The sequence below is a fragment of the Lutra lutra genome, chromosome X, assembly GCF_902655055.1.
Source record: "Lutra lutra chromosome X, mLutLut1.2, whole genome shotgun sequence".
Lineage (NCBI taxonomy): Eukaryota > Metazoa > Chordata > Mammalia > Carnivora > Mustelidae > Lutra > Lutra lutra.
The window spans coordinates 3,636,638-3,658,945 of NC_062296.1; the positions used below are offsets into that span (position 1 = coordinate 3,636,638).

The 22,308-nt window shown below is 41.4% G+C and overlaps 1 protein-coding gene, 1 non-coding gene and 1 pseudogene across 4 annotated transcripts in view; 2 read left to right on the forward strand and 1 right to left on the reverse strand.

The window, feature by feature from the left end:
* Positions 1 to 22,308, reverse strand: part of PASD1 (PAS domain containing repressor 1) — a 118,532-nt gene that overhangs the window by 80,189 nt on the left and 16,035 nt on the right. The window contains exon 5 of one of the 3 annotated variants that reach the window (XM_047716694.1): positions 17,997 to 18,045. The exons of the other annotated variants lie outside the window; for them this stretch is intronic. The gene's annotated coding sequence lies outside the window, so the exon portion shown is untranslated. The remainder of the gene's footprint in view (positions 1 to 17,996; positions 18,046 to 22,308) is intronic. 3 annotated transcript variants of the gene reach the window in all.
* Positions 8,452 to 8,558, forward strand: LOC125092523 (U6 spliceosomal RNA). The gene has a single exon (XR_007124983.1). It is a non-coding gene; the product is annotated as a U6 spliceosomal RNA (small nuclear RNA).
* LOC125092528 (uncharacterized) lies at positions 10,038 to 10,138 on the forward strand (annotated as a pseudogene).

Here is a 22,308-nt window from a genome sequence, read left to right on the forward strand (position 1 = left end):
CTTGCCATGACAGTAGATATTAAAAGTTGTCATTACAAAGAAAAAGATTTGTGACCATGTAATGTGATGGATGTTAACTTATCATGATAATCACTTTGCAATAAATACACAAATCAAGATGCTGTACACCTTAAACTTATACAATGTTATGTGTCAATTACATCTCAATAAAACTTTTTTAAACTAATGACCAACTTCTCTCCATCGTTTTTTATTGAGGTGTGATTAACATACGGTATTATATTAGCATCAGGTGTTCAAGATAATGATTCAACAAATCTATACATATCTCAGTGCTCATCAAGACAACTGTGCTTGATTCCCTTTATCTATTTCACCCATCCCCCTAATCCCTTCTGGCAACCACAAGTTTGTTCTCTGTATTTAAGAGTTTGGCTTTTTTATTTTTTCTTTGTTTTGTTTCTTAAATTCCATATGAGCCAACAAAACTGGAAAAAAAATTTTTCAGTTAGAGTTGAAGTAATTTGTCTGAGCTTACATAGATAGTACCTGACAGAACTGGGATTCCAATCAGTCTGTAGACATTGGCTTTATCACCTCTTCTGTGCGGCTTTTCAAACCTCAGGGGAAATGAGCTTGCCCTGTCTTGCTCCACTACCCACTATCTCTATTATTAAATGGTGAGATGATTACTCTGACATTTTGGAAGCCCACCTGATATGGATGATGGCATATGAATAAATGGATAACTTTTGAGCTTTCTAACTACCCACTTGGATGCAATCTTCTACATCCTCTCTCCCACCTTTGCCTGGGTTGTACGTGAAGTCCCTGACCAATGTGCTTCCTTATCTGTGGTCAAACTGAGTGTCCCCTCCACAAGCCCACCCCATCCAGAATCCCAAGGCTATGCAGGAATTCAGCTGATCAGTGACAGGGAGGCATTTAATGTTTATTCCTTTCCCTTCCTTATTTATCAAGAGAACTCAACATTTACTTCCCTTGGCAGCAACAACAGAAAGTTCTCCAGAATTAAATTTCCACCATATTGTATAACAATCCTCTAAAAGGACTAGAAAGTCCAAATTCTTCATCTTTACCCAGTTATATGTCAAAACTCCTCAAGTGTGAGCATCAAAACTCTATCCCTACAGGGCGCCTGGGTGGCTCAGTGGGTTGAGCCGCTGCCTTCCGCTCAGGTCATGATCTCAGGGTCCTGGGATCGAGTCCCGCATCGGGCTCTCTGCTCGGCAAGAGGCCTGCTTCCCTCTCTCTCTCTCTCTGCCTGCCTCTCCGTCTGCTTGTGATCTCTCTCTGTCAAATAAATAAATAAAATCTTTAAAAAAAAAAAAAAAACTCTATCCCTACAAATCAAAGTTGCAAAATTACCTTCCATACTTCTCTTCCTTCTCTCTCCTTGTTTGAGCCCATCTGATCAGCATCCATGGAGCCCACCTCTGCACTGTGGCTCTTGCTTGCCTGCTTCTCTCTCTGTCCTCCATGCCAGAACTCAGGCTCAGCCCCTTCACCTCAATTCCTAGAACCATCCAGTCCTCATTGATCTCCACTCTTACCCTGCTTCAGTCTATCCTCATATATTCAATACACCAACCTAATATTGTATCTACTCTCAAAGTCCTCCCCTGGGTCTCCCACTATCCCAGACTTACAAAGAGGCCCTGATCTCTCCAACAAGTCATTTACTCAATTCTCACATCACCTCTGTGACGTAGGCTCTGATGTTGTCATCTCAGTTTCTCAGGAAACTGGGGCACAGAAGGGTGGCCCAAGATCACGCAGCTTGTACATTTTCCATCTGATATTTGAATCCTAGGAGTCTGATATTGGGAGTTAAAAACTATACTACACTGTCTTCCATCACTGTTTCCAGGAATTCTTCCCAGATTTCCCCCCAAGTCTTCTCTTTGAGAACCCCTATATAAACTGTGCTCTGTGTACATTAGAATGTAAGTTTCCTCAGGGCAGAGGAGTCTTACTCTGCTTTCTATACCCTAGCATATTTAAAACTGTTCCCCCTATGTACAAATTACTTGGTATTTGTTTAATCCAATTAAATGTGCATAAGCACGAAAGAGGATATAAAGAATTCATGCTACCTCTTGTGAGAGAGCTGGTGCCAACTACTTCACCTTCATAGTTCTCCTTTCTCTTTGCCAAGTTCACAGTGACAGAATATAGTCCTATACACCCAGATGATAGAAGAAAGGAAATGGGAACTCAGAATACCAAAGATCAAAGGGATCTGGTCCTTAAGAGTCTTAGGGTTTTAGAGAAGAAATGCTTCCATAGAAATCCAGCCTATTCAATGTCCAAAGTGAATTTTGTTCACCAACCTTATCAGGGCTTAAGCTATTTCAGCATTGGAGGATGGTAATGGCCTATGGAAGCATTTAGCAAGATAAATGGATTCCAAGTTTCTCATACCTAAATGGCTAAAGTACTGTTTTGTACTCTCTTGAACTGTCCAGGGCTATCTCCACTCACAACAGGCAAAGGGAAGTTCAACATTAGTTTGATTTCCCCTGAAAGAACAAGTTCCCTCTGAAGAACTTCACTTCCTAAAAAAGCAGAATTGATCCAAATTCTGCTAACCATGACAGCTAGACTACAAAATCTTGCAAATGAACCCTATAAATATCCAGGTGACAAGATCTGTAGGATTTCAGTTAGGACTATAGAACTTCATGGTTTCGCTTAATCCCAAAGCATGTCCAAATACTAAACACAGAAATCAATCCCTATAGAAGCCTTCACCCCTGAGATGCAGAAAAGGAGCTTTAATGATGCAAGATTCATGAGAACAGTACCGGTTTTCTTACGGATGTCCTGTCTGGTGCTATTTTTCCCTGAATGATTCCTTCAATCTCTATTTCGAGTGCTAGTCTTTCCTTAGCAAAGACAGTGACTGTGGGGTTTGCAGGACAATTCTATTTTTTCTGACTTTATTGAGGTATAATTGACACAGAACACTGTATATATTTAAAGTGTACAATGTGATGATTTTATGTACATCTATACTGTGAAATGATTACCATGATCAAGATAATTAAAACATCCATCACCTCACATAATTATCTTTTTTTGTGGTGAAAACACTTAACATCTACTCTCAACAAATTTCAAGTATAAAGTGCAGTACTCTTAACTGCAGTCACATTACTGCATGTTAGCTCTCCAAACTTAGTCATCTTATAACTGAACATCTGTACTTTTAAAACTATTGCTCAAAATCCCTATATTTCTTGCTAAGCCACTCTAAACCAACCTTGATTTTCTATTAATCTATGAAATGTATAATATTCTCCTAACTGACATTTAAGAAAATCTAGTGAGAACTAACAGGGAAGCACCAGTAGGTTTTTATCATCTTTTTCCGATCTTCTTTTGATTTTCCCTGGACTTACTCTGAATTCTTTTAGATCTAGGACAGATGAAAGCACATAGTCTGTGCCCTCATGAAGATGCCAGTCAATACAGAAAGAGGCATTTAAACCAATAGTTATAATCCCTCAATTAAAAAGGATTTCGTTGGGGTGCCTGGGTGGCTCAGTTGGGTTGTCTACCTTTGGTTCAGATCATGATTCCAGGGTCCTGGGATTGAGCCCAGCATCAGTGTCCTTGTTCAGCAGGAAGCTTGCTTCTCCTTCTCCCTCTGCCCCTCCCCATGCTAGGGCACGCATGCTCTCTATCTCTCTCATAAATGAATAAAATATTTTAAATAAATAAATATGATTTCACTAAGTTGAAACAGTCTGCGAATTCCAGAAAAACCCACGCAGAACTGGAAAATATTGCAAACTTTTCAATTTAATCACCAAGGCTATGTTTCTATCTCTCCTCTGAAATCACAAAGAAACTGGGGTGCAGTTTGCTTAGAATCTGTGTTAAGGCCCCTTGCTCTAAGAGTTCTGTGAAGATGAGAACAACCTCATTATACTGTTATTTTTACATTTAAGCCATAAAACTCCCTTGGGACAGGGCCCAGATTCAACCACATTTATCAGGTTAAGCTTTATAGCAGTAGGAAGATAGAAGATTTTTCAAAAAAGTTTAGCACAGTAGGGCCGCCTAGGTGGCTCAGTGGGTTTAGCCTCTGCCTTCGGCTCAGGTCATGATCTCAGGGTCCTGGGATTGACCCCCGCATCTGGCTTTCTGCTCAGCGAAAGCCTGCTTCTCTCTCTGCCTGCCTCTCTGCCTACTTGTGATCTCTGTCAAATAAATAAAATCTTAAAAAAAAAGTTTAACAAAGTAATAACATTAAGAGACCTTTATTAAACACTTACTAAATCCAAGGTTCTATTATTACCATCCCCATTTTACAGATGAGGAAAATGGAATCCAGAGAGGTTAGCTAGCTTTCCCAAGGCTACCCTCAGAGTCAGTGGCAATGCTTGAGCATTCACTCCCTAGTGTACCACCTCTCCATGACTTGACATTGGCCCTCTTTCAACATCCTTGCCCGTCTGCAAACACCATGTGTCATCTCCCACCTACCCTCCTCCCACCCTCCCCCACCTCCATTCTCCACCCATGACCTTCCAGCAGACTAGAAGTAAGCACAAACATCTCATGTTTCTCTCAATTTCGGTTCCCCAGCCTATGGACAATTACTTTGAAGTTCTGTAGCAATCACACTTATGTCCAATAACCTTTCTGCAATTGATCATGTCCTTGAAACTCACCAAAAATTATAAATATGCTGACAAGCTGTCTAAACACATCAATGTCCTTTGCTAAAAAACATAGGCAAGTTTGGTTTCTATCCTGGTGAGAGCCCAGTCCCTTGACAGTGATTTGTGAGACACAAGATTTGAGTATTTGAGAATCTCTGGTCTATAGCAAAGAGTGACAGTCTGGTGTACTTCAAGACTCTAGACAGAATGAAGGCTGAAGTGCGGGAGCACTTGGGCTTGGTAAAGGGCAAGATTCTTGAACTGCATTCCATCTACTCCTTCCCACCTTGGCTCCCTCCAGCGGTTGGAGACTATGAGTTCCAAAACCCAGTCACACCTCTCTCCCGCCTAAGAGCTCTACCAAAGCCCCATTGTGTGTTTGCTGCTCTGATTATTCAAGCAGATGAAAGCATCAAACCAAGGCTAACACTCTTAGACTTACTCAGGACCCAAGAATGCGTTGTCAAGACTATTGTTCCTGAAGTTTCTTACTCAGCTATTTACACAGAAAATTTTCCTCTTCTATCCTTCACACATCGTAACTCTGTCCTACTTATTTCAGCTACTCACTGATACTGCGCAAAACTGAGTGAGTAGGGCTGGCTGTGCAATGCCTCTCTTTCCAGGCTTAGTCAAAGGACACTTTCTTCCCATATCCTACTCTTTTCTTCTCCTCTTTTTCATCAGTTAGTCCCCATATTCCAATACTGTCTAATCTGTAAAAGAACCAACTCAAGAATTTACCAAAACTGAAGAATGAGAAACTCAAAAGGTGTAGCTTATAGTTCATCTGTAAGGGAAGAGTACAGAGAAGATGTGAAAGGGAAAGAGCAATAAGGAGAAGCTCCTATATCCCAATACTCTGGTTCTTTTTCCCAGATAGCTCTTAGTGAAAAATAGACATTCAACTGTTGAAGTAAAGGAATGCTTCCCTTCATCAGACAACACACCTTTCCTGAAGGGTTATATGTAATTTAAATCCTATTTATTTATTAGACATTTTCTAAGTTATGACTCTCTGGCAGACTCTGGGGGATAAAGAGATAAAAGTTAACATGGATTGCCCTTTGAGAGATCAGACCTGCACACAGATAACTAACTAGAATATAAGGTTGAAGCTGGCAAAATTTAAATTCACATAAAGTGTTTGGAAGCTGAGAAGAAGGAACCGAGATGGCAGGCACGGAGGGAACATAGAAACAGAGGCAAAGAAGCTGGGACCTGATGTTAAGGTTGCAGGGGAGCATCTGGGTTAAAATAATCATACTTTTTCTTAAATGTAACTCTCTAAACTCTGCCACAGTGAAGCCCAGAGCTCCCTAGCTAGTAGAAATCTTGGGCTGTCATCCTTAGAGCTACAGAGAAAGTAAACCTGAAATTGCTATGAAAGAAAGAACAAACCATTATCAATGAAAAATTATTTTGATCCATTATATTTCAAGAGAACTTCAATTTAAACCCATTCTGGGAAATTAATGTGTTTAACTTTGTCTAATAATAAAAATAATGCAAAGCACTAAAGTATAGCCTCCAAGATTCTAAAAGATAGGCTCGCTCTCGCCTTCCTTCTTTCCTTCCTTCCTTTCCTTCTTTTTCTGTGCACGAAATCACTGACCCCAGGAAAACGGCCACACATGTCTAGAGGTCCTGGATGCCTGAAATCTGGTACATAGGAAGAAACAGTGCTTGTTGCACGACTTGGTACCCAGGCTCCCTGGGCCTGTCTCTGGGTCCTGGGAGTATATAGTCAGGCAGGGCTCCAAGCAGGCACTTCTGGGTGGACATGCCAGACTGCCAGGGTCATTCTTGCTCTTACACTGAGCTGCTAACTGAGAAGTTCTTCCTTGCCTGAACATCTCCCCTGGAACTTCAACCCTCATTTTTGCCCCAAAATTGTTACTGAATGAGTAAATAAATTAGTAAATGAAGTAACCATGCTTTGGTATTGGTTAAAACACTGGAATTCACAAATTATTATGTAAAAATTAGAGTTGAATCAAGATTATCCCCATGTCCCTCTCAATTATTTCACTACACCTCCTTCACTAAAATATCTAAGGTTTGTAGTCTTCCTACAGAGTTACTCCTTTGCTCCTCACAAAAGTTGAGTAATAACTCAACCTTTGACTTGGGTTCTATAGATCTGTGAAACACTTTACTCTTCTACTTTTACTTATGCAGAGGAAAACCTTCATCGCACATATTAAAACTTAAGAAACTAAAGATTACGCTAGTTACTCCAGTAATTCAAAAATTTTATAAAAATGACAAAATATACCATACCTAAGTAAGAGGCTTATGTTGAACTTTCAAGATTTTTAATTGAGTCTTTACTGGCTCATAAAATAAACACTTGCTATTAAACTTACCACATTAGATTCTACCTTATATGCTACATAAACTGACTTTTTAAAATCACATATTAAATGGGATTTCAATCATATTCATTGAAAAGAAAACCCACTGAAACTTGATACCAAGGATTTCAAATTTTTTTGCAGAATGGGTAGGTTACTTTTTACTGTTTCTTTAAAGAAAATTTAATTTGTTAAACCATATGCAAACTCAGTTTTCTACAGTGGAAAAGATGGGTTCTCAGAAACATGGAATTGAATTTAGTCTGTGACCTTAATGGCTCAACAGATGATTTTTCGGAAAGAAAAAAAAATCAAATAATGGATTCTGAAACTCTTTTATTTAACTTGTCTCTGGAGCAACACATCCTCTGAGCTTTCTTTCAAAGGGAAGAGAATCTTTGTAATCACAGGTGTGATGCTGGTACCCACACTTCCCCTCCAAGGACATGGACATGCTCACCGAGGTCCATCCTCTCAAAGCCACTCAATACATAGGGAGAGGGAGAGAGATCTCTGTGGAATGTCATCCCAGTACAATAGCATCTAAGAGCAGAGGGGACTATGCCAATGAGTCTCATTCTTCATTTTGGGGGCTGACCATTGTTTTCCATCGTCTCTGCAGCAGAGAAAGTGCTAAGCCTAGAAAGCCAGTTTCTGAACCTACTGGAGATACCACAGGAGTTTTTGCTACCTTCAAACCTGCTGGAACCTAAATCAATGCAAACATTCATGGCCAGTTATCCTAGGAAGTTTGAAGTTGTGATTAACCGCTGCTAATCTTCTTGCTCAGAGATGGCTGGTGAATCTTATTCCTGGGGAGTCTGAGAATGCCAGGCTCAGATGCCATTGCTTACATGCATAAAATGGCCTCATAAAAGTAACGCAGACCTTCCCAAATGTTATTGCTTCCACAGAACACAACACCAAGGGATATTAGTAGATGTGAAGCAAATATTAAAATGGAGTGTTCTTGGTTGGGTACACTTGGAAAATGCTCAGTTAAATATAGTGATGTAGATTTTTTTTTTTTTACTACAGGACAGACATCTCAGGGCTTTTCACAAGTTTTAGGAGCACTGGGACTCTCCAAGATGACTTTACTGAGTCCTTGGTTTGCTTTACCTTCCGTCCACAGGCACATTCAATGACAAGAAGTATTTTAGCTTACAAATGACAGAAAGGAAGCTTTGTAAACCTAACAATAAATATTTCATGAACTTTGGGATGCAGACCCCAGTCTAGGATTCCCTGAAAGATTAGGAAGGGTCCAGGGGAAAATGAATGTGGTAAGTACAGAGGTCATTTTTAACTGGTTCATTGGTTTCAGTCCAGGATGGTCCACAAAAAGTCCCCAACAAAGCCTGCCCAGATACATGGGGCACAGTTCTAGGGATAAAGGGCTCACACCTAACCTTTCTTTTAAAGAACAACTGAAAGCAGTGCTCGCTTGGGTAGCACATACAGTAAATTTGGAATGATACAGTAAGGACTGGCATGATCCCTGTGCGTGGGTGACGCCCAACTTCATGAAGCATTCCATAATTTTTATATGTTAAATATATTTCAGGAAACCTGGAATTTTAAAAAAAGGAAAACAGAAAAGACTTTCTTCTAAATGAAAAACAATTACAATGATCACATGAGACACAAATGTGTCTCACTCAGAATTATCTATGTAAGAAAATGTTCTCCTTCCTGCATAGTATGAGCCAAATTAATATACCCTTAACACTTAACATCTAAATAACTCTGAAGCCAGAAACGTGGTAAAATCCATTCACCAGGTATAACCATCACAGTGGAATTTCTATATTAAAGAAATACTCCTGGTATGGAATGTCAAGGTTACACAAGGACAAATTTGTGTTTCTATTGAGATATTTTTATAAAATGAACAATTTGGCCTGAGAGACATATAAGTTCCATGCAATCTTTGAAAATATATTTGTGGAACTGACCAGGTGCATTTCTAGGAAAATGTCCCTTCTGAAAGTAATGGTTGAGAATGAGTATAAGGGTTCCATCTTAAGATTTATAAACAGATTTTTTATATCTGTTCACTTTTTCAGTACAAAAGTATCAAAGTTCCCAGAACACTTAAATACCAAATTACACTTATTGCAATAAATGTATGTTACATTCTATTTTATACATTATAGTTCAAGGGAAATATGTAGGTTGAGTTTTCATTCATAAGAGAATATGATTATATACACGCCTATATAAATATAAAATTAAATGCAAATAATCAACATTCAAATTCAGTTCTGTTTGCATTTGTTCTCTGAGTTTGCCTGTGTGCATGTGTATAAGCATCCTTGCATGCAGGCACACATACACATACACACATACCCCTCAATCCAAAATCCACAATTTCTTAAAACAAAAACATCTTTTCTTTTCTTCACTTCACTTTACAATTCTCTCAGGATATGGGTAGAATGCTACATTTAGAATGACCAAGTAGAATATATATTTTTTCTTTTTTTTAAAGATCTAACTTCATATTTGACACAAAGAGAGCTTGAGAGAGCAGAAGCAGGGGGAGTGCGAGAGGGACATGCAGGCTCCCTGTTGAGCAAGGAGACCAATGTGGGGCCTGATCCCAGGATGCTGAGACCACGACCTGAGCGGAAGGCAGAAGCTTAACCCACTGAGCCACCCAGGTGCCCCCCCATAATCTCTTAAAATAAAATATTATTTGAATTCAAATCTGTAGCTGGTGAAAATCAAGGACATCTATAAACAGATATTTTTATTTGTGCTATACAATTTCACATGCATTCAATTCACGGGTGTTAAGAATCGATTATAGAGGGGCGTCTGGGTGGCTCAGTGGGTTAAGCCTCTGCCTTCGGCTCAGGTCATGATCCCAGGGTCCTGGGATCAAGCCCCGCATCGGGCTCTCTGCTCAGCAGGGAGCCTGCTTCCTCCTCTCCCTCTGCCTGCCTCTCTGCCTACTTGTGATCTCCGTCTGTCAAATAAATAAATAAAATCTTAAAAAAAAAAGAATCGATTATAGGGCTTGCTTCAGCACCACATACACTAAACCTGGAACAATTACAGAGATTAGCATGGCCTCTGCACAAGAATGACATGCAGATCTGTGAAGTGTTCCATACGAAAACAAAAAAAGAGCTGACTGTGATTACTTGATGCTGCATCTTGACCTGTGCTTCAAGCCTGACTGAGCATGCCTTGATTGTATGAATTTTTTATTAATTCTGGTGTTTACTATTATTTAAAATGGAACCCATTACTTAGATTTTCCCCACACTTATGACTCGCTGATCAGTTTCAAAGCATATAAGACTCTCACTTGCATCAGATTATAAATGTTTAGGGAAATATAAAAGTCTAAAAGATAAAAACTGTCTTGTTACCCAAGAATAAGAGATGAAGAAATTAATGAATGTTGTCTCTGGACAGTAGATAGTCTACCCAGATGACCTTCAAAGAAAAAAAATGTTTCTAGATCAAAAATAGCCCTCTAGCAACACAAGAGAAGTCGATCATCATGTAACTGCACACTTAAAATAAAGATGATAATCCTTTTCAACTACCAAGACTTTCGGTTAAAACTGACTTTTCCATACAGTGCTGTGATTCTTATAGTAATGCTTTGGGGTGAAGAAAGTAAGATTGCCCCTCACTCAAGAAGGTTCTTAAACTCCTTCTAGCTTCTTCATGAAGACAAATTTCCTTAGTCTCCTCCTAACTCCAGCCCCCTTCAATCCTGTTTCACCAAAGGGACTGAGCTTTCTCATGCTCTCTTATCCAGTGACTGTGATATGACCCCTAAAAATGACATTAATATATGCCTCTATACAAACTCTTCTTTATGTACAATTAAGAAAAATGTTTATGTGTAATCCTAGATAGAGAAGTGCTGATGTTCATGAATTTCTCCTAACAGGTGCTATGGGCTTGCTTCATGTTAGAGAGGGAGTATGTCCTCCTTCTCTAAGGGACACATGATCCTTATACCATCTGAGTGGTACCAATTCTGCACAACCAAAGAGCATGGTCCCAAAATAGAAATCTGTTTCTGATGTTTGGCAAACATACCCCCACAGCCTTTATGAGGCCTGAAGGAACTGGATATATGAGTTTGGATCCAAAAAGATATCATTTCTCTCAAGTTTTTTTCAGAATTGTATAGAATGCTCTCCTCATATTCTTCCTCCATGAGTTCCAAGGAGTTCACTGTCTACCACTGTCTCGGGGCACTTGCCACTTTCTAGAGTGCCTGATCACTATTCCAGCCTTTGCTGGTCCCCTGTGTCCACTGGACTATGAGCACAAGGCCAGAATCCGATCTCATTCCTCCCTCTCCATAGCACCTGGCACAGAATGGAAGCACAAGAAGCATGCACTGAATGGATCATAAGCCACACCACTGCTCACATCTTCTGAATGCCAGGAATTACTTGCTATTACCCAAACACACACTCTTCATTACCTCCCATCACCCTTTATTCAATGACAGTCTCCTGGCCTGGAATGCCCTTCCCATGTCTTCACTGATTGAAAACACATCTATCCTTCAAAGACACATTCCCCAGAGCGCTTTTTCCAGGAGTGCTTTTCTGATCCTCTCTCTGAGACCCCTGATGGCACTTGCCCTTGTTGGCACTGTATCAAAGTCATGTGTGGCCAGTCTCTCCCCTCTGTGGGGAAACAGGGTTAGTTTCTCTCAACAACTCATGATTGTCTGAACGTAACCCATAAAACCGTGAGGAATAAAAAATATTTAGTTGGGTGAGGACTGTGACAAGAGCTTGCTCTTCTCACCAGAGACACTAGGGTTCAGGAAAGAATGACTGAGGATATATAGAAAAATATGTAGGGAAGATGACTTCATATTTGGAGCCCTCTCCTTACATAAAGGTATATTTTAAGGGAACCATTGAAAGAGGTCTTAGTGAATCATTTAATTAAGAATCTGATGGGTACGGTTTCTCACTCTTCAGTTCAGTTTAAAATTTTAAGAGCCAATTGGTGAAACAAACCAAAGAAAATGATACTGAAACTGTTCATAGCAGAACTTCCTAAACAGAAGATTAACATACATAAAGTCACAGAAATACTGAAGATGAGTCAAGAACCTGAAAGTATTACAGATTATATTGGAATATTTTAGGCCACTTTTGTCCATATTTAGTAAGGCTCATACTTCTTGACTATTATAGGAAGCTAGCAAGGAAGCAAGAATTCTGTTTTCAGGAATCTGAGTCCTACATTTCTGGTTTCTGGGCAGATCAGGGTGTCTACAGTGATTTCCAGTGCTTCCATTTATTTGCTCAGTTGTTCGGGTCCCAGAGAGTTATCTACTATGGGGAAGGCGCTATGCCAGCTAGTTTTACTGCTTCTGCATCAGCCATTAAAACTAAAAGAACTACAGAGAAATAATTATTATTTCAAAGAAGAGCTACATAATTGTCAAAGGAATTCTCTAGAAATTAAGTAGTGGGAATGTTGAAGAACCCAAGTATCAAACAGGAAAATCAACGTGGTCAGACAGGCTGGGTTTTCTACCTGAAGACATTAACATTTTTATTTGATTTGTAAGATAGCTGGACACTACTGCAAATTTCTGAGAAAGTGACTACTAAGATCAAACCAGCTCTAAGAGAGATGATGCAGGGAACACAAACAGATGGGCTAAGGAAAGGCTTGAGTTTAGAAGGTAGTTGTTACAAAAAGAAGAGAGGAAAGTTGCAAGAGAGGGTGGATTTCAGACATGCTCTAAAGGAGGCAGACTGATAGAAGAAGGGATAAAGGGTAAGGTAAGAGGCAGATGTGGTACTATCAATCATAATGGGCCTGTGGGCAACGTGCACTGGAGTGGTTGAAAGTCATAAGGCCAGAGATGCTTTTTACTAAAGGGAAACTGGGTTATGGAAGAGTTTGGAGAGACAATTCACCCATTTTAGGTTCTCTTGCATGCTCAGACGTCAAAGAAAATGCCAGAAAACCTATCTTTACTTGACATGAATGATCACTTTGTCCACACAGACGTAAGAGATATTTGGACGGGTGACTTGTAGATCTCCTCCATCTTGGGAGAGTCTACAATTCTACAATACACGTACACAGAGAATATTTGAAATTTAATCGTCGGAGTGCCCAGGGAGTTATTTGAAGAGAAGATAAAACCCTGGAAATATTCAATTAGGATGGAGGGAGTAAGCAGTGCTTCTCCACTCCAGACAAAAGCAAGGAAGGCCAAAATCAGGAAGGATATGAAGAGAACTGGAAACAAGAGATACAGATGTAATATATTTTGCATAATGTCAAAGGTCGATAATTACAGCACTCCCAAACTCTATGCCATTTTAATCTGTTCCATTTGAGGAGTGATTAGTTCTTTGTTGATAATATCTTAATTGCAAGAAGTTTTTGCCAGCGTTCAATTTTTTAGCAATGGCATTTACAAAAACATTTCAATCGGCTTTTCTTCCCAGGAGCACCTAACCTGGGCGATCTCTCTCCCAGCCCTGCACAAAGCCTATCTGCCCAGAAAGGCTTAACTGGCCTTTGTCTCAGGGGAAGCCTTTCAACAAAGAAAAGGGATTTGCATAAAGGTGGTCAGCTGAACACAGCCCCTACGTGAAGCTGTATAGCACTGAAAGGGCCTTTCTCCAACCTGGCAGTGTAATCCTCATGGAGAGCTTTTGTCCAAGAGGCTGCTTTATTCAGCTGACAATACACAGTAAAAGAATGAAGGAGAACCGCCTCCTTTTGGTAAAGCTAAGGCAGCTGGCAGCCCACAAGCCTGACAGTTTACCGAATAAGAGGCAGGACAATTGTTAGCCCCAACCCAAAAGGTGCTCTGTAAGGGAGTGCCCACTCCTAGGGCTCCTGGCTGCATGCTGGGTGTTCACCACTCAAGACAAAGGTCCCGGGGCCACCTTCACATCAGAAAGGAGCAATGGGATCTGGAAGCACCAGCAAAGCCCTTCCTTCCCTTATGATCCTTCCGAAAGAAATCAAAAAACCTTCCGTCACTATGTAGCCCCTTCAATAGCTTTGTAGAGCACTATAATCATTTCCCACTAGAATGCTGAGAAAGAGCCAGCCTTGTTTCTTTTGACATTTCCATTTTAAAAAGAAATTTATTTTAGTTTTCTAATTTTTAAGAACGTTAAATTTACAAAACAGATCAGAGAAACAGTGCAAACAATTCTACCACCCAGGGGCAAATATTGCCATTTCAGATGATTTCTTTCCAATCTTTTTTTATGTAGCTGTGAGAACTCTGTAAATACAGTTTGTTCCCAAGGCAAGTCTAACTGATCCCTATTTATCAAGTAAGGAACAAGCCGTTCAGAAGTTAGGTGGCTTCTCCTCATTTATTTTAATCTCCTGAACTTAGAATAATTTCCCACCCCAATCTCCAGTTCTCCTCAATTTATTCTACTCTCCCATACATCCTAGGCTGCTTTATCCAAAAAAACAAGGAAGCTGTCTCCCTGAAACTGCGGAATAATTTTTTAAAAAATAACTTAAGATCAATATATGAATTCTGTGTCAATATCACAGAATGATCAAAAATATATCTACCAACTTGGTAAAAAAAAGTGACAGAATTTAATAGCCACACAGTCCTCAAATTAGAAGAGGGGCCAAAGAAACCTTCCATTTCCTGAATGAAAGACTATGGACCTCCTCACTTAAAAGACCACCCTAATTGTTGCTGACTCCTGGCTTTGCCCAAGCCACATGCCCTCCTGCCCACTCCACTCCCAGTCCCCATTCCCACCCAATTCCTTTTCTTAATGCTGGTGGTTGACACAACCACATTAAAGTGAGGCTCTGCAAATGCCCTCCCTGCCAGCCACGATGGCATCTCTGCTCAAGACATTCAAATGCTTTCTGTGATTACAGAAGTTGGAATGTCACACCAAAGGTTCTAACTTGTTTCTCGTGGAATGTGAAGAAAGATGAAACAGTTTTCACTGAGAGCTTCCAGATTTTTCATGTTGATTGACTTTGTTTGAGAACTTCACCTCCAAGTACAATCCTTTAGTGCAGACCTTTCAATTGCCCAAAGTCCTGCCTGTTACTTTAAAGCTTTTTCATTTGCAAGCACCATGTGGTCCACACCATAAAGCACATCTCACACCTAGGTTTCTTGAGAAGATCAGCAAATGGAGCTCATGCTGAAGTCCGTCTGCAGAGCTGCAGAGCACTCACGAATGTTTCAAATGGGTCTGACACACCCCGAGGAGTGAATCTTCCAAAACTCTTCACCTATGCTAAGGGAGATACTTATTGCTTCCTATGAGGAAAGAGCTGACTTACAAATTTACACTTCAGAAATTATTAATCCAATGCCTTAACTAGGGAAGTTGCGAAACTAGTGGAAATCAACAATATCCTTGAAGCCAGAATGCCTGGGACCTAGTCCCAGTTCTGCTCTTGCCAGGTGACCTTAGGCAGGTCATCTGGCCTCTCTGAGCACCCATGAAATGGTGCTAACCCTGGACCTCGCCACCCCATAAGGTCCTCTCAGGAAAATCAGATACCATAAAGGAGGGCAAGTTCCATGAAAAGTGTAAGATGCACTGCACACCCAGGTATTTGGTGGGTGCCCCAAATGATAAAGTTCACTTTAACCTTGAATGTCAAAGTTCACTTAAACAAGGAGGCAAACAGCATGAAGACACACTGGGAGTACAACTCTAGGATGGCTTTCATCTGAAAAATAACAGCTTTAATGAATTCAACAAATACTGCAGCAAGTACAACATACATCGTCAACAAATAAAAGGAAAAATCTTGGAACATTGTGTGCATACATATATTACGGTTAACTATCAATGCAGAGAGAAGAACACTAATCAAATTCATGAATTTATGCCTTAATTTCCAAAGCTAAATATTAGCTTGATTGAATAATATCTAGTGTGCCTTGATCTCAGGTATTAGCATATGAAAGGCTGACTGCCCTTAGCTCCCTGCCCTCCCAGAGGGGCAACTTGTATATTTAAATATGGGGTACATTTATTAGTGGTCATGAACACTCTATAATCAAAGAACAACCTGTTACTTAAACAGTGTGCTTAATTGTTAGAAACAGAATCAGAAGAAAAATTCATCAACCTCCACAGCACCCTTCCCTAGTGGGCCATTAGCTAAACTCAAGTCAGGACACATACTCCATAAATACATATCAAATAACAAGAACAACATTCTATTCCTCATCAACAGCATTTGTAAGTCGATTTAATGTTTATGTAGTGTTTGGGAAAAGCCTTACAGAGGTCTTATACTCTTGGTAAAGGACAAAGGAAAAAGGTAAAATTTCTTTGCAGACTGTGAATTGGGAGGCCTACCTCAAAGGCAGTTTATGTGCTCTATTAAAAAACCTGAGAGGGTGCCTGGGTGGTTCAGTGGGTTGGGCCTCTGCCTTGGGCTCAGGTCATGGTTCCAGGGTCCTGAGATCGAGCCCTTCATTGGGCTGTCTGCTCAGCTCTCTTGAGTTCAGAGCTTGAATATTCAGATGCAACATAAGTTACAGGGGTGTGACAGGGAACAGAACAGATTTTTATGGCTGGGGTGGGTAGCCATGGCTCAGTTTCCCTATGCCAGAGCCATAAAGAGGTGCCAATAGTCTACAGAAGCCTCTGCTGAAGGGAAACCTCCATGACTCTAGGTCTCTATTTCCAGCCCAGACTGTTCCATTGAGCTCTGACTCTGGATACTTCCTAGATGTCCCACCAGTACTTCACACTCAGGTTCTAAACTTGCCCAAACTCTTCCTGAATTGGTGCTCCCCACCTCAGCAAATGGAACTAGTTAGACAAGACAGAAAACTGTATGGGTACCTGTGTAGATCAGTCAGTTAAATGTCTGCCTTTGGCTCAGGTCATGATCCTGGGGTCCTGGGATCGAGTCCCACATTGGACTCCCTGCTCAGTGGGGAACCTGCTTCTCCCTCTCCCCTTCCACCTGCTTGTGTGCTCGCTCTTTCTCTCTCTCTCTCCCCACTCTCCCCCTCTCTCTCTTTCTCAAATAAATAAATAAAATCTTAAAAAAAAAAGGGCAGGAAACTGTAGAGTCATTCTTAACAGCTCCCTCTGCCTAACCTGTCACCCAAATCCAATCCATCATAGCAAGTCCCAATAGTTTATGTCTGAATCAGATGTGATATCTGTAAAGGCCACTTTTAGGCAGCAGGCTTGAGCAATGAAAACGTGAGTAAGATCGAAAGGCCCATAGTGAGCACCGTGCTAAATGCCAACAGGCCCACTCGGTGACCACCTCAAAACAGCCATAAGCCTGAACTGACCAGTGAGTTATCAACCACTGCGCACAGATACCAAAAAAGGAAAATACCATACATTCTCTTACCTCCTCACTTTCCCCTGTTTATTATAGCCCTTCATCACTGCTTCCCGGCAAAGAGTCTCTCCTTGCTATCCTGTCCACTGCTCCCTTGCAATATACTCAATAAAATTCTATCTCTTTTGTTCCACTTCATTTAAATTATTTTACTGCCCATGCCTCTGTCCTCTGCCCAATCACGTCGTCCCCACAGTATCTGGAATCATGCTCTTTGTTAAAACCCTGCCATGGCTCCCTATTGTCCAAGAAATGAAAAACAATTCCTCAAACCAACCCACCCACCTGACTGTGGCTCCCCAACCCTCCTCCGATGGCCTCAGGACTAGGTACCCTCACTTGGTCACCTCTTGCTTTGGAAAATACCATGCTTCTTCCATCCTCTTTCGTTTTGTTCATCTATGCCCTTCCCTCTGCTTCTCCTTCTAAGGATATGGATCTCATCCTTCAAAGTCCCATCTAAATCTTCCTCTTTGAGGGAGATGTGCCAAGACCCAACTGTCCACCCCCTGCCAGAGAAAGTCAGTCACTCCTTTCTCTGCTATCCCAAGGATGCTGTCACATATTCAAGCTTAGTGCAAGCACTTAGTGACAAAATTACCCCCTAGACTGTTGGGCTTGCTGAAAGCAGTACCTGTGTCTTACTCCACTGGCCTTCCATCCAGCTCCAGCTCCAAGGGTGCCTGTCACAATGTAAATGTGTTGAATGACTTTTGAATTGGAGCTAAAACGAGAAGAATTACGCTATACTTTCATTACAATTTTTTGTTTTACCACCACAAACCAACTGCTTTCCCCACAACCGTAATTACTACATTAACCTAAACAGCTTTCCGTTAATTTAAGAGGAGTAGGACGATTTTTTTTTTCAATTCACTCTAATCACTAAAGAATCTGGGTACCTGTGAATTGATCTGCAAACAAAGTTGCACACAATGGTCCTGGGTAGGAGGGGAGGTGGACACAGAACCTACACCTGCCCCTGGCAGTTAGAAGAAGGGCCTGGTTCCCTCCTCTCCCTACAAATGCCATGCCATGCTCAGACATGTTCAGAGGCAGAGATTTCTCTGTGCAGTGACTTACTGATTTGGGGGGAGGGAGGTACCCAGGGCTTCTCATCACTAAGCCTAAACATCTTTCCAACCTGGCCATTTCGGCCCATGTACATTCAAAATCATAAGTTGGGGCACCTGGGTGGCTCAATGGGTTAAAGCCTCTGCCTTCCGCTAAGGTCATGATCCCAGGGTCCTAGGATCCAGCCCCACATGGGGCTCTCTGTTCAGCAGGGAGTCTGCTTCCACCTCTCTCTCTCTCTCTCTCTCTGCCTACTTGTGATTTCTGCCTGTCAAATAAATAAAATCTTTTTAATAATAATAATAATAATAAAAAATTAAAAAAGATTCAAAATCATAAGTGAATGCTTTCCAGTGATTCCCCGGAGTTTAATGGAAAAAATCCTCTTTCGATGCCTTGGTGTAGTCACACCTGTATGCTCACTTTTCTTAGAACACACAGAGAAATAAGCAGAACAACGCTATGTACTTCCGACACAACTGGACTATTTCTTAGAGCAAGCACTTCAGTTTGCCATATTTGTTTCTGAATGTGATCACGGCGAATGTCTCTGGAAGTGATTAAACTAAACTGGCTATTTATTCGACTGAAGAATTGCTTGATTTTATAAAACAAGAGGAATTTATGATTCCTCCAGAAGTGACATTTTCTCCCTTGTACAGCTGCAGCTTTGGGCAAGATAAGGACCCTGCTAAGAAGTCTTGTCATTGCCTGGGATGGACTTTCAGCCTGAGATTCTCCTGCCCTAATATTCAGAGTCAAGTGACTAATCTCAAAAAAATAATAAAATAATCTCAAAAAGTAATCTCAAATTGTAATGATTCAAGTGGGAGTTCATTCCATTAAGAAGAAGAAGAAGAAATTTAATACTGTACTACTTTATCTATGGAAATATACCATACATGAAAACCTTTCTCAGAATTGTTTAAAATGTATTTTCTTGAGACAAATAACTACATTTACAAGGCAAGGACTGAAAAAAGAATTATTCTGTAGTGAAATAACCCTCCAACATGAGAAAATTCGAGTGTTCCTCCCTGGGTCATCATACAATGACCCCCAGTGGCCTCACCCATCATCCAAGGTCCCCTGTCACAGAGGAGCACACCTCTGGCTGCTGCGCTCCACAGATAAAGGGCTATCTTCATTTTAATCCACTTACATATGTAATAATCCCAGCTGACCAAGCCGGAGCTCCTGGATGATTCACTGGCCCATTTGCTCACTCTGTTTACCCAGTATCAAGCAATTAAACTCTGGGGCTCCTCATCTGCCATTTTAAATTAGAAAAGGAAAAAACACACTTCTTTGAGGGGTTAGTCACTATAGAACAGTTGATCCTCTTATTTCTTCTTTTTTTAAAGAATACGCTAAAAATAATAATGCAAAATTCCTTTAATCAGTATAACAAAAATGACACTTGCTTTCAAATTTCTTCTTCATACAACTAGTTCCTACTTTGCTCACAACCTCAGAGTCGTTTCGTGCACTTTAACTGCGCTTCCCTAGTTTGTGAGGCATTGATCTTGCTGCTAGTTTCAGAGGCATAAACTATGCCAGTACCGACATGTGAAGTTTCACTTTATAAAATGAAGGTAGTACGTCCTCGTCAGTAAGAAAGTAAAATTCGGGACCCCTGCTAAAATAATTCATTTAATTTCTCTATCAAGTTCATCTGGTTGATTATTAAATAAAACCTCCATTTCTTGAACTCATGAGAGAGTTAAAAGCTGCCGCTGCCCCCATGCCCAATCCTGTGCAGAATGTGCTATTCTTTCTTTTATTGATAGAAAAATTATTTAAAATTGCCAGAGTTCCTTCTCTCTCACACTCAATTTGGCTATATTTTTCAAAGAATGAACAGTTTCAGAAAATCAATTTAAACACAATTAGACTACTTTAACATAAGTTGTTCTATTAACCATAAAAGCTTCTCCACAAACTGAGTTGTTCACTTAATTTGTTTTTGTTTACTTCGTTTACTTTGGGGGGTTCCTATTTACTTCATGCTGCAGGAGCATTTGTTTATATTTATCCAGGTTGTATTTATGTATACCACAGGTTTACAGATTCATGCACAGGCTTCAGCTTTTATGTTAGCAAAGGATTTTCTGGAATAGCGGGAAGTTCTCTGCTCTCAGTCTGGATGGGCTTAGATACCGGTTCTAATGCAAACGCCGTATCTTTTAAAAACAGAACCAAACGAAACCTCAAGTGGATCCTTTGAAAATTCAGGCTTGCAACATGGCCTTCAAACTTAGAAAGTCTGCGGTTTCACAGTGCACCAGCTGTTGAGCCTAGTAAACAGCAGGTAAATCTGCTTTCCATCCCGCCTCAACTGTGCTAATGTGCCTAGGAGAGCCTCTGGCTTTGCTACTCACTCAGTTTCCTTGCAAAACTGTTTTCTCTGGGAACTTTCTAGAAATTTCCAAAGAAGAGTGAAAGGGTTCTTCCTGCAGTACGACCCACGATGCCATCTCTATGGAGGCCTCTAAATGCTGGCCTTCCACGGACACACCCTCACAGTCCTCCCAACCAAGTCACCCCCGCTGGGGTGCTCCAGAAGACGTGTCTCTGAGCCCCTGGCCGTGGCAAAAGGCAGCGTGCCACCCAAGACTTGTCACTTCCCAGGAGCTCTCACCTGCCTGCGCTGGTCTGATGGCCTCTAGGAGGCTTCCTCTGCAAGCGGGGTGCCCGGGGTCCTGGGGACGGTCTGAGGGCCTGGAAGCTCCTCCTTGGCCAATGGAGCGCTGTCTCCGATTCCTCAGACAATGGAACCCCCAAACCAGTGGCACTCCCACGGTACTGAACAGGAGGCAAGGGCCATTTCCGCCTTCACCCAAGCTATTGGGGTCACAGAGACCGCCTCCGGAACTAGGGTGCGGGACGCCCCTTCCGGTTAGCTCCTGGCTTTCGAGCCCCAAGGTTCCGCTCCGCCACACGGCACTACAGAGCTGCACCTGCTGAGGGTGGTGGAGCCGAGAAATGGGGGTCTTTTGGGTCCAAGCGGGGTTCCACAGTGGAGCTAAAGAGGTTCAGATCTCCTCCTAATTAAAAGTGTCCTTGCAGGGGCGCCTGGGTGGCTCAGTGGGTTAAGCCGCTGCCTTCGGCTCAGGTCATGATCCCAGAGTCCTGGGATCGAGTCCCGCATCGGGCTCACTGCTCAGCAGGAAGCCTGCTTCCTTTCCTCTCTCTCTGCCTGCCTCTCTGCCTACTTGTGATCTCTCTCTGTCAAATAAATAAATTAAAAAAAAATCTAAAAAAAAAAAAGTGTCCTTGCAGCCTGAGGGCAACCAAAATTCATCCGCAGTTGAGCAGCAAGTTGAGGATCGAGTCCTGCCAGGCCAGTGCTGCTCTTGGACGGCAGCCTCAGTGGTGCTGGAGGCCCAGAGGACAAAGTGGGGGAGGGCAACTGTAGCTGTTCCCCTTGACTTGTCATCTTATTAAGCATGACGATCCCAAACTTGAGACAGTTTTCTTTCCCCTTCCCAATCTGCCCTCCTTGCCTTTCCTGCAGAGACATCCACTAGAGCGTTGTGGGGTTGCCCCGCACTACATGATTGGACTTCTCAGGGCTGTTTCTAAAGACTGAAAGAAGACAATCCACCACTTCGCTCAGCCACTCACTCCAGACTTGAGTAATCCTCACTGAGGTCTAGATTTAACAAGACATGTTATTTTCTCAAGCTGGCCAATTTTGTTAAAAAGACAAGTTGAAAAGACCTCCAATGAGTTGAAAGATGGAAAAACACCTTTGCTTCTCACCCAGCATACAGTACGGGATGAACAAAGTAAATATTAAATTAACAACATCATTAATATTAAATTTTATTCATAATAGTGACAACCCTTGTCCCTCAAACACGGACGTG